A 15,027-nucleotide genomic window follows, 5' to 3' on the forward strand; every position below is an offset into this window, starting at 1 on the left:
TCACACAACACTAGAACCAGGGGTCACTCCATGAAATTGATTGCCAGGAGGTCTAGGACCAACAAACGGAAGTACTTTTTCACACAACGCATGATCCACTTGTGGAACTCTCTGCCACAGGATGTGGTGACAGCCAACAACCTGGATGGCTTTAAGAGGGGTTTGGATGACTTCATGGAGGAGAGGTCTATCAATGGCTACTAGTCAGAGGGCTGTGGGCCACCTCCTGCCTCAAGGGTGTGCCTCTGAGTACCAGTTGCAGGGGAGTAATGGCAGGAGAGAGGGCATGCCTTCAACTCCTGCCTGTGGCTTCCAGCGGCATCTGGTGGGCCACTGTGCGAAACAGGATGCTGGACTAGATGGGCCTTGAGCCTGATCCAGCAGGGCTGTTCTTATGTTCTTATGTTCTTTGAGTAACAATTAAAATCATTTAAAAGATTACAAACGTTTAAAAATCAGTACTGAAATTATTTAAAATTATAGATCTAATTAAAAGCCTGGGTGAATAAGTGTGTCTTCTGTGCCTTTTTAAAAGTTGCCCGAGATGGGGAGGCTCTTATTTCAACAGGGAGCGCATTCCAAAGTCCAGAGGCTGCAACGGAGAAGGCCCATTCCTGGGTAGCCGCCTGACGTGTTGGCGGCAGTTGCATGCGAACCTCTCCAGATGATCTTAGTGGGCGGTGGGGCTCATGGCAAAGAAGATGTTCTCTTAAATACCCATAGCCTAAGCTGTTTAGGGCTTTATAGGTAATGACCAGAACCTTGTGTATGCTGGCATATAAGATAACTTCCAGGCTAGACTTATGTAATGTGCTGTATGTGGGGCTGTCTTTCTACAGAAGCTGCAATTGGTACAAAATGCAGCAGCCAAATTGGTCTCTGGAGAGAACCAAAGAGACCAGATCACACTGAATTTAAAAGAACTCCACTGGCTGCTTCTATGTTTCCAAGTGAAATACAAAGTGCTGGTTATTACCTATAAAGCTCTTAAAGGCTTGGGTCTGGAGTTTTTAAGAGAATGCCTTCCCCGTCATGAACCTCACCACTTATTGCGATCATGTGGGGAGGTACCGTTATATATGTCACTGGCTCATTTGGTGGCAACACAGGACCAAGACTTCTCTGTGGCTGTCCCAGGGCTTTGGAATGTACTCCCTGTCAATATAAGAGCTTCTCCAGCTCTGCTTGCCTTCAAAAAAATCATTTAAGACAATTCTGTTTTCTCAGGCCCTTTGTTATTTATTTATTTTTTTTAAAAAAACTTTTCGATTTGTTTTACTTTTTAAATTGTGTTTTACTTTATTGCTTTTAGAGCTTTGTACACCACATTGAGATTTCCATGTTAGGTGGTATATAAATCTGATAAATAAATAAATATATTCACTTTTAAAATCCAAGTAATTATGACCTTCTTGTTAGGAGGAGATCTGGTTTTCTGTTAGCAAGCATGAATTGTCCCTTTTACTAAACAGGATATGCCCTAGTTTGTATTTGAATGGGAGACTACATGTAAGCACTGTAAGATATTACCTTTAGGGGATGGAGTCACTCTGGGAAGAACATCTGCATGCTTGCATGCAGAAGGCTCCAAGGTCCCTCACTGGCATCTCCAGATAGGACTGAGAGAGACTCCCACCTGCAACCTTGTAGAAGCCGCTGCCAGGGGTATACATGGAACTGGCTGGTCCGGTTCAGTTCAAGTCCTGACCAGACCTAAACCAGATGGCTAATTTGGCCCAGCACCCCCTTGACACCCTATCCTGGATTGGAGGGCACCGTGCCAGAGGGGAGAGGCCTGAATGGGCCAATGAGCTAGCTGGATGGTTGGTATGGGCATCAAGGGAGGCCAGTGGGGGAGGCGGAACCTCCATGGCTCCCCCCGCCACCTCTAACAATTCCCCGAGAGGGGATAAGTAAATTTAAAAAAAAAATCATGAACCCCCAAATGGTCAGGGGTGTTCGGTCTGGGGTCGATGGTTTGGTTCAACCCCAAACAGTCAGCCCAAGCAAGATTAGGCTGGTTATGAGAAAAGCCTCATTGTCTTTGCAGACTCCAGAATACTGTGGTACTTATTTAAGGAAACTTAAATAAACTTTTCTGTTTATCTATTGCTATTAAGTACCAACCTTTCCACTTAGATCTTCCATTTGTGTGCATTTTCCTTGGAATATCAGGCCACAGACATCTGCCTTGTGTCATCCAGCACAACTTCATGAATCAATGACACACACACACACCCCTCTACAACTGAAGTCTTTCCCATAGGATCTTCTACCCTGACACCACACCCATTTCACATTGCCTTTCCTTTCTTGGTTTTTATTGTACAGTTGTGGGTAAGAACTGTCCATTTTTAATCTTTGTAAGGTTCCTAGATTCTTTTCAGGAGCACAATGATAGATAAACAGACAGACAGATTGACCCCCGATCAATGAGGAAAAATATTTTTGTTGGGATCTCAAGGATTTAAAATGCACAGGTGCTATCCCCCTCTGCCCCAATAACAGAATTGCCCCTTTTAAAAATATCTACTTTAAATGAAAAGGGCTCCCCCTGCCACTCAAGAAGATTTTTTTTTCTTGGTTCAGTGGTAAAGAAGGACAGAATAGATGTCTCCATACAGGAGCTGGGTATCTACAGTATGATTTATTAGAGTGCATTTATCATTTCACTCTCACAGACTGTAGGCTACAGGCCTGAAACAAATTGAGTCCATCAGCCTTTATCTTTTCATTTCTGTTCTTGCTTGTCAAAAATTTGAAATAATAATAGAAAGAAGGCAGAATTGCCCGGACAGGTAGTCAAGGTGAAACTCAAGCTATTTGGGAGACTTGCCTTTAACATATTATTCTTAGAAGTCCATACTGTTCACTTATATTAAAATCCGATTCAAATGGGACACATTATATGAGGTTAGCATAACAAATACATACATGAACAACATAAAAATGTATGGGCATAACTTTTACATTATATTTTGCTGCTCTGTAGGGAAAATAATACAGGAGGTGAAAAGGTTAACATTTCTGCCCAAAGACACAGGACCATTTTTACTGCATCAGCTATGTATTTGCATAATAAGTAATTGACTGTCAAAAAGAGAGATCTCATGGCACAGAATTCAAAGGCCTGATTTATTCAGTAGGAATAGCTATGGTGGTGGTGGGGAAAACCTCTGTGAAAAGGGCAATGAAATAAGCAGATGAGGCTACTGCTTAGGACACTGTTTTCAATGTCCTGCCAAAGTTCCGATTTTCATCCCTAGAGTAAACATTCTTGAAAAGAATGAAGCCCTTAAGGGATAAGGGTTATCATAATCACATGAGCCCCTGTAAAGAGAGGTTTCTTTTTCTTTCCTTTTTCTTCTCACAGTTGCAAGCCAGCTTTTAAACTTCAGCGAAGGTAAAGGTAAAGTGTGCCGTCAAGTCGATTTCGACTCCTGACACTCACAGAGCCCTGTAGTTTTCTTTGGTAGTACTGTAGTTCATAAAGCAGATTACAGCTAGTAATGCCATGGCCATTCTTCAGCTGGCCAGGAACTGGTTCAGCAAGCATGAGCATTCTTGGCAAGCATTACAAAAAATGTCTGTTTTCCAAAGAGTTCTTTCTCAGCTTATAACGTTGATGCACATACTCTGATGGTAACACATGCATGTGACATCATATGTCCTCCTAAGAACTGTAGATTCAAACACTAGTCAGTCATGTTGCAGAGCCTCTTGGAAATTCAGCCTACTTCCCATCTCAAAAGAAACACACCCAGGAACAAGAACAAGGCAGTATTTTAGACATGGATTTATTTTATTTTATTTTTTATTTTTTATTTTTTTACATGGAGGACAACAGCCACATAAAATGCTTGCCAGGCACATTCCAGAGATTTGCCCCTATTACAAAAGATACTCACCTTGGACAGACACTAGTGACATCATTCAAAACAATCTGCAGGAGGTAAAAAAAAAAAGTCAGGAATTTAATAATCAAGAATCTTTGCAAATCTGCCTTTGTGTACCTCTTCTATTTAACTTTGAATCTCATGTTGCACTGAGCTATCATTATTTATCATTTTAAAACTGTGTATATACTTCTCAACAAAAAAAAGTTGTCAGAACAGGTTTCATAGAAAAAGGAATAAGAATGGGAAGAAAAAGGCAAAGGAGTTCGTTCCAGGCAAGCCCTCCCCCTTTGCAATAGGGTCCAATCATTGGGAAGTGGGTGATGAAGTAAGAACTTGCCAGGAACAAAGCATAGCAAGGCAGCTGGGGATTGAATATGGGCCCTTCCTGGGAGGGTGAGATGGGGGTGAGCACTTACAAACTATGGACATGAGGAACAAGATGAGACTGGTGATCATCTGCAGTGCTGTTTTTGGTTTATTTCTGAAAGCTTTGCTGTATTTTACCAATGTTCCAGGTGACATCTGAAGTGACTCACTAAGGTCATTCTCACAATCTTATCTGCGGGACTAGGAAGGGGTGGGGGGAGGCAGGAGCTTACCTGCCCCCCCTCCCACCCATGAGCAGAGGCCGACTTGGACTCCACCATGCCACGCATCCACATAATCAGTGCGGTGACAGAGTCACAAGCTGGGATCAGGAGCAGGAAGTTCTCCCACATCCCAGAGTGCATTATAGGAGCAGCAGAGCAGCTGCTCTCATTATTGCAGTTGCTCTGCTCTGCACAGTCACTCTTCCCCCTCCTCACCCCCTGGCTCACTGCCTAGTTCTACATAGTTTAAAAGCTGAGTAACAAAGTTGATCATTTTAGGATCAGCGATCAACAGTAAAGGATCCAGCAGTCAAGAAATATGCTGCAGACTAGCACTTGGTAGGGTAGCAATGAAGGCTGTGGAAAGGATATTTAGATGCCATGACATGTCTACACCTACAAAGATTGGAATAGTTCGGACAATGGTTTTCCCCATGACACTCTATGGATGCCAAAGCTGGGCTTTGAAGAAGCAAGATAGAAAAAACATTGACACTTTTGAACTTTGGAGCTGCAGAAGACTTTTGAGGATACCATAGACAGCCAGGAAAACAAACAAATGGATCACAGAACAAATCAATCTAGAATTTTCACTCAAGGCACAAATGACCAGGCTCAAACAATCATACCTTGGACACATCATGCGAAAACCCAAATTCCCTGAGAAGTCCATAAATGCTGGGGAAAGTTGAAGGAAAGGAAAGAAGAGGACGGCCAGCAGCAAGGTGGATGGACTCAATTACAACCGCAATGAACACACCACTGAGAGACCTTAAAGGCCAAGCTGAAGACAGATCATGCTGGAGAGAATCTATCTATGTGGTCACTAAGAGTCGACACCAACTTGACGGCACTTAATCAATCAATCAATCAATCAATCAGCAAAGTCAGGCTAGAGGATTCCCAGCAAAGGTCTGGAGCAACTGGAACAGGAGGGCTCCCAGCACTCCAGTCAATATGAGCTGCCTGGGGTAATTCAGCCAGCTTGGGTGAATAGCCTCACTATGTGGTAATTAGTGATATCACCCAAACTTGTAAATATCTGATTCAGAATACTAATTTGTCCAGTTTGAAATGTTACCTTTATTTTGAACTGAACAACATTTCCCCAAAAGTTCTTTGCCAACTCCAGGTAACAGGGTGGAGGGGGGGCCGTGTGTGTGTGTACACATATCTTTTAAAGTTCATATGTAGAAGAAGAAGAGCAATTGCCCCTGCTTGTCCCAGCATAGCATACCTTTCAGTGACTGGCATCATGACTAAATTTACTAAAGAAAGTCCTACTGAAATTTGGTAGCCCTTTAAAGTAATTCTTGAATAGTACTATTGTGTAATATTATTTATTTATTTATTTTTATTTATTTAAAAGATTTATACCCTGCTCCTCCAGTACATTACTGCTTGGGGCAGCTTACAGCATTAATAAAGTAGATACAATGTAAAATGAGACTAATAAAGTTAAACGACTTAAAAGATCAGGCTAAAACCAAATTTAAATTTACATTATTTTTTAAAAGTGTCAAATTAAAAGTTACTAATAACAAGCTAAAAACGGAGACCTATAAAAACTAAAGTATGTACCAGATATAAAATACTGAGGAAGGGAGCATGGCAAAGCTCTTCGAGGAGGGCATTCCAAAGCTGAGGGCCACCATTGAAAATGTCTTGCTTCTAGTCTCCACCAACCAGATCTCTATTAGTGGTGGGACCATTAGTAGGACCTAAGATGACAAGTGAAAGGCCCTAGCAGGTTAATATAAGTGAATGCAGTCCAATAGGATACCCTGGCCTCAAGCCATGTAGCGTTTTAAAGGTCAAGACTTGAACCTAGCCCAGAAGCAAACTGGTAACAAATGAAACTGCTGCAGGAGACACTCATGTTGTGACTTGCACCTATAAGTATTCTTGCAGCAGTATTCTGGTCCAGCTGAAGCTTCTGAAATATCTTCAAGTGCAGCCCTATATAGAGAGCATTGCTGTACTCCAATCTGGATGTTACCAAAGCATGAATGACTGAGGTCAGGTCTAACTTCTCCAAGTAGGGTTTCAGCTGGCATACCAGCCATAGCTGGTAAAAAGCACCTCTGCACACCAACGCCACCTGTGCTTCCAAGGGTAGTATCAGGTCCAGAAAGACCTCCAAGCTGAAGACTCAGAGGGAGTGTGTCCCCATCCAAGACCAGATTCACCTCGCTGCTCGGATGATTAGTTTTATCAACCCAGAGCACTTGCATCTTATCCGGATTAAGTTTCCACTTGTAAGCTCCCATCCAGTTCAGAACAGCCTACAAGCCCTGGTTCAGAGCATCCACTGCCTCCCTGGTGTCTGCTGATTTAAAAGATAGGTAGACCTGGGTGTGATCAGCATATTGATGGCACTGCAGCCCACATCCATGGATGACCTCTCCCAGAGGTTTAATGTAGATGTTAAACAGAATGGGGGACAGAATAGATTCCTGTGGCATCCAATAGGCCAAAGGCCAAGGGGTAGAGCAGGTGTCCCCCAGCACCACCTTCTGAGTACGATCCTCCAGGTAGGAGTGGTGCCACTGTATAACTGTGTCTCCAAGTCCAAACCCAGAGAGATGACCCAGAAAGATACCATGATCAATGGTATCGGAAGGTGCTTGGAGGTCCAGGAGAATCAATAGAGTCACACTTCCTCTCTCTATCTCCTGACATAGGTCATTCACCAAGGCAAACAAGGCAGTTTACATCCTGTATCCAAGCTAGAAGCCAGATTGGAAAGGTAAGTAATGAAGTAATCAGATTCATCTAGAACTGCCTGTTGTTGAGAAGAGATGATAGCTGAGAGCTCTGAGATGAGCTGAGAGCTAATTGAGTCAGGATGTCAGTCAGTGCCTGTGGCTGGTGTTCCCTTGTGTTTCAACCCCTTTGGAACAAAGAACCATTACTCTCAGCTTTTAACAGAACTGCACAGGAGTGATTGGCTAGGTGTTCGGCTATGCTTTGGGGCTAAAATGGGGAAACCAGCTCGATGGGAGTGTATTCTGACATAGTATCAATTTAAACAAGTCTGGTGTATTGGAAAGGATGAGGAGCTTTATTTAGGGTATAAATGGGAAGTTACAGAAGGCAAAAGAGTTTGGTTGATAAATTCAATAACTAGCATTTCTTAAAAAAATTTCTAATTATAGGTTACTAATAAGACGTGTCTGAAGAGCAGGGGGAAGCAGGGGAGGCAGAGGAGGAGGAGGAGAGGGGTGGGGTTGCTTGAGGTATGAGTGGTTACCTATCCTTTTGAGACTGTTGCACAGTGGTCAGGCAGGGTGAATCCTCAGGAGTACAGAGTGAAGCAGAGCAGAGAAGGGGTGAGGGGCAGCAGCCACAGCTCACCTGTGTGAGAGTCTGTTTTGGAGTGGAGACCAGGGTCTGCTATAGCTCTGAGCCATATGGCTTGTGTAGGGCAAATATACTCACACATGTGCCCTGGGGCTGTAGTTATCAAGCGGCCATCCTTCCCTATAGATTAGGGAGATTCTTACAAGTCAAAGATGTTCATTGCTGGGGTAGATTTAGTCATCGCAGATGGGTCCTTTTGGACAAAAGCAAGTGCAGGCTATGTTCATGTGTATGGTGAAAATTGCTCTAAGACAACCCAGGTGCAAAAGTGCAGATAGTTTTGTTTACTGCAGCAGCTCCTGTGGCAGCTTCACCGGTCCGCTTCTGGGCTAGATTCAAGGTGCTGGTCTTGACCTTTAAAGCTCTACTTGGACTGCATTTGCCCATATGAACCTGCCAGGGCCCTCCGTTCATCGTCTCAGGTTGTACTCATGTCACCACCACTAACAGAGATCTGGTTGACAGGGACTAGAGAGAGGGTCTTTTTGAATGTGACCCCTCAGCTTTGGAACTCCCTGAAGAGTTTTGCCATGCTCCCTCCCTCAGTGTTTTTTAAAAAACAACTAAAAACACATCTTTTTAGAGGCTTTTCAATGCTCCATCTTTGGTTATATCTGGTAGGTTCTTTAGTTTTTAATTTTTATAATTCTCAATTTTTAGCTTTTAAAATAACTTTTAATTTGAAATTTAATACTGATTGTGGTTTTTAACATGACTTTTAACTTGTTCACTTAATTTGGATAATTTTTATAACTTTTATTGTATAGTGCATCTATTTTATTGTTGTGAACCAGCCCGAGCAGTAGTGTACTGGAGGGGCAGGGTATAAATATTTTGAATGAATAGATAAATAAATACTGTGAGTGACTCCTCCCTTATGTTTGCTGGCCACTTCATTCTACAAACAAGGAGGGAAATGGCTGTCTTTGCTCATCATTCTGAGCATTTCAAGTGGTATCCCTTGATGGGGAGTATCTCTCACCCCTGGCCAAGTGCGGAGCCTGACATCCAGCAGCCCGTGTGCAGCGGTGGCCCCGCTCACCCCACCCCCCACATCTGACGTCAGATGCAGGGGGCATAGACTGGCTCCTGAATGGAGCTGTGCGACTCCGTTCAGGAGTTGGAGTCAGGCCAGCTCTGTGTTTGCAGCGCCAGCCATTAACTCCCAAAGGGGCCGCACAGCCCCTTCGGGAGCGAGGCTTGGGCTGGTGCTGCATTTGCAGTGCAGCCAGGAGCAGCTCTTTCCTGCCTTAAAGGCAGGGAAGAGCTGATCCTGGCCATGCCGCGAACTCAGCAGCCATTTAACTCCCAAGCGGGGGCTGTGCGGCCCCCACTCGGGAGCTAAACCAGCACCCCTGTGTTTGACATCAGACAAGGGGGGCATGTTGGGGCAGTGAGGTGTGTCCCCTGATTAGGCACAGCCCAGGTTCTTTGAACCCGTTCGCCCAATGGTGGCTCCGCCCCTGCCCCTAACTATTTCCTTTTGATGGGTCTACTAGCAGCTTGCCTCCATTAAGAAGGGTCTGGCAACATCCTTGTACAGTCTTTTGAACCTTTAACCTAGGGGTATATTGCCAAACTCTGCCTGTCTTAATGACTGACTTGTGCCAAACTGCTTGAGCTGCACAAGGTGCAAAGTTCACTGAAGGTATCTAACCTGTTAGCTATATCATATAGAGAGGGGTGCTATTCTGCACGATCTCAAAATACTGCATCTTGCAACATAGCTCTGTACAGAAGGCAAAGGAGTCGTTAAAGCACTAATCATCCCTTTCCTCTGCTGCACCATTATCTCATTAGATACCATTAACCATTTCTTACCCACTCCTAAGGTAAAGGTAAAGTGAGCGGTCAAGTTGATTTCAACTCCTGATACCCACAGAGCCCTGTGGATGGAGAAGCTGAGAGGCATTGAAAGGTGCCAGAAGGGGGAGTGGAATAATGAAAAGACAGGATTAACTACAGCTCAGTGGTCTTGGTTTAAATGGCTGGAGAGGACTGGCAAAAGAGAACACTATCAGAAGGCAGAAGAAAGGTAACTTGACACATAATTGCATAACTGAGCAAAGGGGAGATACTGACAGGACACAGGGAAAAGGGGGAGTTATGAGGCTGGAAGGTGAAACCAAGGAAAATTGTCTGTGAATACAGTATTACCTTGGGAGGGAGGCTAGAGAAGGACTACTGTGGAGTGTTAGTGCTACTGGAAGTAAATAGGAAGCAGAGTTTGCAGAGTGGAGCTTCAGTGTTCATTCATGGAGGCTTATTCTGCATGTTCCTTGGCTTTGTCAGCAATGATACCACAAAGCTGACCAAAGGGTCCTTTGAGCACTCCCTCTTACAAATGCCATATCCCAGAGGAGAGCAGAGACACACCCCCTGGACTCACCAACAAAAGAAATCAGTCCAGTCTTGTTGATAAAGGTGGAATGTAAGACACGGTTAAGGGAGAGAGAGATCATGTCGGGAAATATGGTAGATTTTAGTAGTGTAGTGTTCATATGACAGAAGCTGCCACTGGACTCCAGCCCTGACAGGAATGAGAGAAGTGGGAGCACAGAATGGCCACTAATTATCTCTGCTAAAAGCCTCTGGATTTTAAAGGAAAGAAGATTCCTGCCATCCAATTTGTTTCTAGGAAAAGATTTAAGAAATGACATAACTGCTGCTACCTCTGATATTTATATACCGCTCTTCAACCAAAGTTCTCAAAGCAGTTTACATAGAAAAATAAACACATAAATAAGATGGTCCCTTGTCCCCAAAGGGCTCACAATCTAAAAAGAAACAAAAAGTCAGATACCAGCAACAGCCACTGAAGGAATGCTGTGCTGGGGTTGGATATGGCCAGTTGCTCTCCTCCTGCAGTGGAAAATCACCACTGAAAAAGGTATCTCTTTGCTCAGTTAGCAGGGGTGAAGTACACAAGCCAACTTGTGTAATACAAGTACACAAGCCAACTTCAAACCTAGATCTTGGTTAAGTAGTCATAAATAAATCACAGTTAGTGCCATGGCATGGGTTCAGATGATAAAAGCAACCTAAGTTATATGAAATAATCTGAGGTTCCACAGGATGTCTGAACTGGCCCTGTGAAGAAGGTCTGTGACTGTTTCTAAGAAAAAGCAGGATGGAATTTCCCTGCTCTCTGTTTACATGTTCATGGATGGGAAACCTATCTCTTAATCTATGCAGTTATTCCCATCCCCACACACATTGGCACTGCATGTTTGAGACACTTATCTGCAAATACAAATATGCACCATTTTGGAATGCAGAACTGAAACACAACTGACTTGATTGTGGACCAGTTCAGATCACCACTGGCTGATTCGTAAGCAGGTAACATTTCAATAACGTGTTGGAACATGAGAGTGCATACTCCCTGTGGGCCTGACTTCTGAACCTGCCCAAGACCGATTCCCATGCTCCCTCCCAACACTTTACCAAGATTTGCCACCTAACTTCTAAATCGTGGGTAAAATGCTGGTAAAATGTTAGCTAGAGAATCTTGGTAACCAGACTAGGACAGGTTCAGACATCATGTCCACTCTTGCACCATGATATGTTATAATAGCATTGTTATTGTCTTATGGAATGACCAGCAGTCGTATGAACCTGCCCTATGTATCATCTGTCATATATAATCTCTTCTTTTTATTTCCATGTTTTTGACAATCACATACTCAAACTTTCTGCCTGTTTGTGACACATCCATAACAGCAAATATCCAATTTTTGAACTGGAAGCATAATTTCAGATATTTTCAATATTCTCCCTGGAAGAAATCTGTATATTTCTGTTAATGCTAGAAACATCTATTCAAACATCATTCTACTTCATCAAGGATATATATTTTTTCTCTTTCTGTATCTTGCTCTTTTAGTAAATGTGTGTTCTCTGCAGCATAAGCAAACCATGCCAATAGAGCTAATTTGAAATAATTGTGTGACAACAGTCTCTACGCCCATCATTAGCCCCCATTTCTCACAGTAGAACTAAGATGTTACCAAATGCTCTAGCAGATTACCAATTCATTTTTTTAATTTCATGAACACGATGAATAATTGCATGAATTAAGCAGATGATGTACAAGCAATTTATGATGGGAAATAAAGATTATTGGAGTAAATGATTCAATTTTGTCATATTCAATAACTGTAGAAACATGCATAAATATGAAAAATGCTTAGTATTATTACATGTGTACACACATTATAATGAATTACATCATAATTGTTCCATAATTGCTCCAAGACTGTAATATTTATACATTTTCCATAATAGATTGATCCTTGGAGATAAACAGATTGTACATAATCTCCATCTCAGATCACTGAATGGGATAGCAACATGGCATATGAAATGAGATACTTGGAAAATGGAGTTTTTGGAATCTGCTTATTGACTAAAGCAACGTAGATATGTTGACCTGCTTTTATCCTAGTTTTATAAAGGTTCTGTTGGAATAGGTATGTTCCCTTTCCATTCAATACCCACATATAGTGGACATTAAAACTAGAAGTAGCCTTTGAAATTATGTCACTTCTGGGCCAATAGTGCCTCAAATTCAATATCCTATTCAGTGATATTGAAATTCAATATCCTATTCAGTGATATTTCAAAACAGTGAAAGTTAATTGAGCCCCATTTTAATAACTGTTGTGAATTTCAAAAAAGTTGAGACCAAAGTCCAGTTGTTATGGAATCTGGTATCCTGTATTCACACATATACCTGAGAACATGCCTGCAATCCCCACCCCCATACTGCAGGGGTGGGGTTGTGGGTGCACTCTCAGGGATGCACCCACATCAGATTCCATAACAACTGAATGAGGCTCAAGCAGGTCACACTACCATCTGAACTGATGTTGCTGGGCAACGATGTCAGTGCCTTCTCTGTAGTTGCATCTGGGACGTGGAACTCCCACCTGCATGAGTCTCAATTGGACCTTCTGTCTCCAATTTTAGAAGAGGTGAAACCCAGCAATTTTTGGCAATAGTGGGTTAACTGAGATTGGTAATTTAGAATATGATATAAGGTTGCCAACACGATGCCAGCCTCACATCACTAAAAATGTCTGGGTTCTAAAGACCAGAAACCAAGAGTATGCACGGCTCATGAATCTCCCACTTCCCAATCGGGCAGCCTCATGTGGGTCACAAGAACCTGCCCAAGGCTAGTTAAAGCCATTTTTCCACATCTTGAACTTGATTTGAGGGTCTTTGTGGAGTTATCTGTGTGGTACTTCCTGTTAATCTTTGGGGGTTTTTTAATTTTGAAGTTGTGGGGAGGTGTTGCTTATTGGATTAAGAGAGCCAATATGTTCTTTTTTGTTGTTGTTATTAGTGTTATACTTTTTTATTTTAGATTTTATTATTGTTTATATGGATTTTATATTTTATATTTTGTTGTGTACCATCCTGTGCCTTATTGATAGAAAGGTGATCAAACTGGCTTTTGAGCAAGCTATGGGGTGAGACTGCCTTGGTTGGCCTGATGGATTATCTCCAATAGGCTATCAATAGAGGAAGTGTGACTCTGCTGATCCTTTTGGATTTCTCTGCAGCTTTTGATGGCAACTCAGGACCAGGCCTTCTCTGTGGCTGCCCTGGAGCTTTGGAATATGTTCTCTGTCAAAATAAGAGCATCTCCATCTCTGTTTGCTTTTAGGAAGACCCTCAAGACACACCTGATTTCTTGAGCTTTTAAGTGAAATTAATTTTGAACTGTTTAATTGGTTTTATCCCATAATATGGTTCTAACCTTTTAGCCTGTGAAATTGTTTTAATTGTTTTTACTCTGCTTTATATTTGTCATGTTTTAAATCATGTACATTGCCTAGAGATACACATATCAGGTGGTATATAAATATGATAAATAAATGAATAAACAAATAAAAACTGGAAAATGAACTAAACAAACTTTTGATGTGCTGTATTTTTCTTATTTCCCCCATTACTGTTTAGGGATGTGCACAAAACTGATTTGCCTGGTTCAGTTTGAATTTGAACCAGGTTCAAACTGGGAGGTTCGGTTTTGGTTTTGCTCAAACCCCCCTTTGGATTGGTTCAAATTCAAACCGGTTTGAACCCAGTTCAAACCCAGTTCAAACCATTTCAAACCATTTCAAGCCCCCAAACTGGCTTGGGTGGTAGGCACCCATGGGTGACAACCTCCACCCAAACCCCAAAGCAATTGAACATTCCTATGATATTTAATGAATTTTTGAAAAATTTATTTTTATTTTCCTCATAGGGTATAATAGGGACATGAAACAGTCCATTATTCCCTATGTGGAGCACCTAGGGGCACAAAACTGTGGTGGGTGGTAGGCACCCAGGAGTGCCTACCACTCACCAAATGGCCAAGCAATTGGACACTCCTGTGATTATTAATACTTTTCTGAAGATATTTTCAATTTTTTTATTCCTCCCATAAGGAATAATGGGATTTGAGGATGCTCCATTCCGCACCTTTGGAGGGTGCCAGTGCACCCCAAAGTGGGTCTGGGGGCACAATAGGGACAGCCTCCACCCCCCACAAGGCACCCCCTTGCAAAAAGGAACACAGTGTTCTTTCTGAATGGAAAGTCTCAGGCGATGGTTTCCCATGGAGCCAAAAATTAATTCTTTAAACATTCCTGATTAATCAACAATAAATCCTATCAACATGGGGGTGCCTTGGGGTGTGTGGAGGCCGGCCCTGTCATATTCCAGACTCACTTTGGGGTGCCCTCGCAACCCCCCCTCCAAGGTGTGGTATGGGGCATCCTCAGATCCCCATTATTCCTTATGGGAGAAATACAAAAAATGAGAAAGTCTTCAAAAAAGCATTAATAATCACAGGAGTGTCTGATTGTTTGCCACTCAGTGAGTGCTAGGCACCCAGTAGGCACTCACCCCAGTTTTGTGCCCCTAGGTACTCCACATAGGGAATAATGGGTTGGTTAGAGTCCCCATTATACCCTATGAGAAAGATAATAATTATTTTATTATTATTATTATTATTATTATTATTATTATTATTATTATTTATTAATTACATTTATAAACCACCCCATCCAGAGGCTCTGGGCGGTGTACAATAACTTTTAAAAAGACATAAAACCCACAATTAAAACAATGCTGCAACAATATAAAAACAATTCAAAAATGATTAAAACTGTTTAAAA

Source organism: Hemicordylus capensis, chromosome 1 (genome assembly GCF_027244095.1).
Source record: "Hemicordylus capensis ecotype Gifberg chromosome 1, rHemCap1.1.pri, whole genome shotgun sequence".
Lineage (NCBI taxonomy): Eukaryota > Metazoa > Chordata > Lepidosauria > Squamata > Cordylidae > Hemicordylus > Hemicordylus capensis.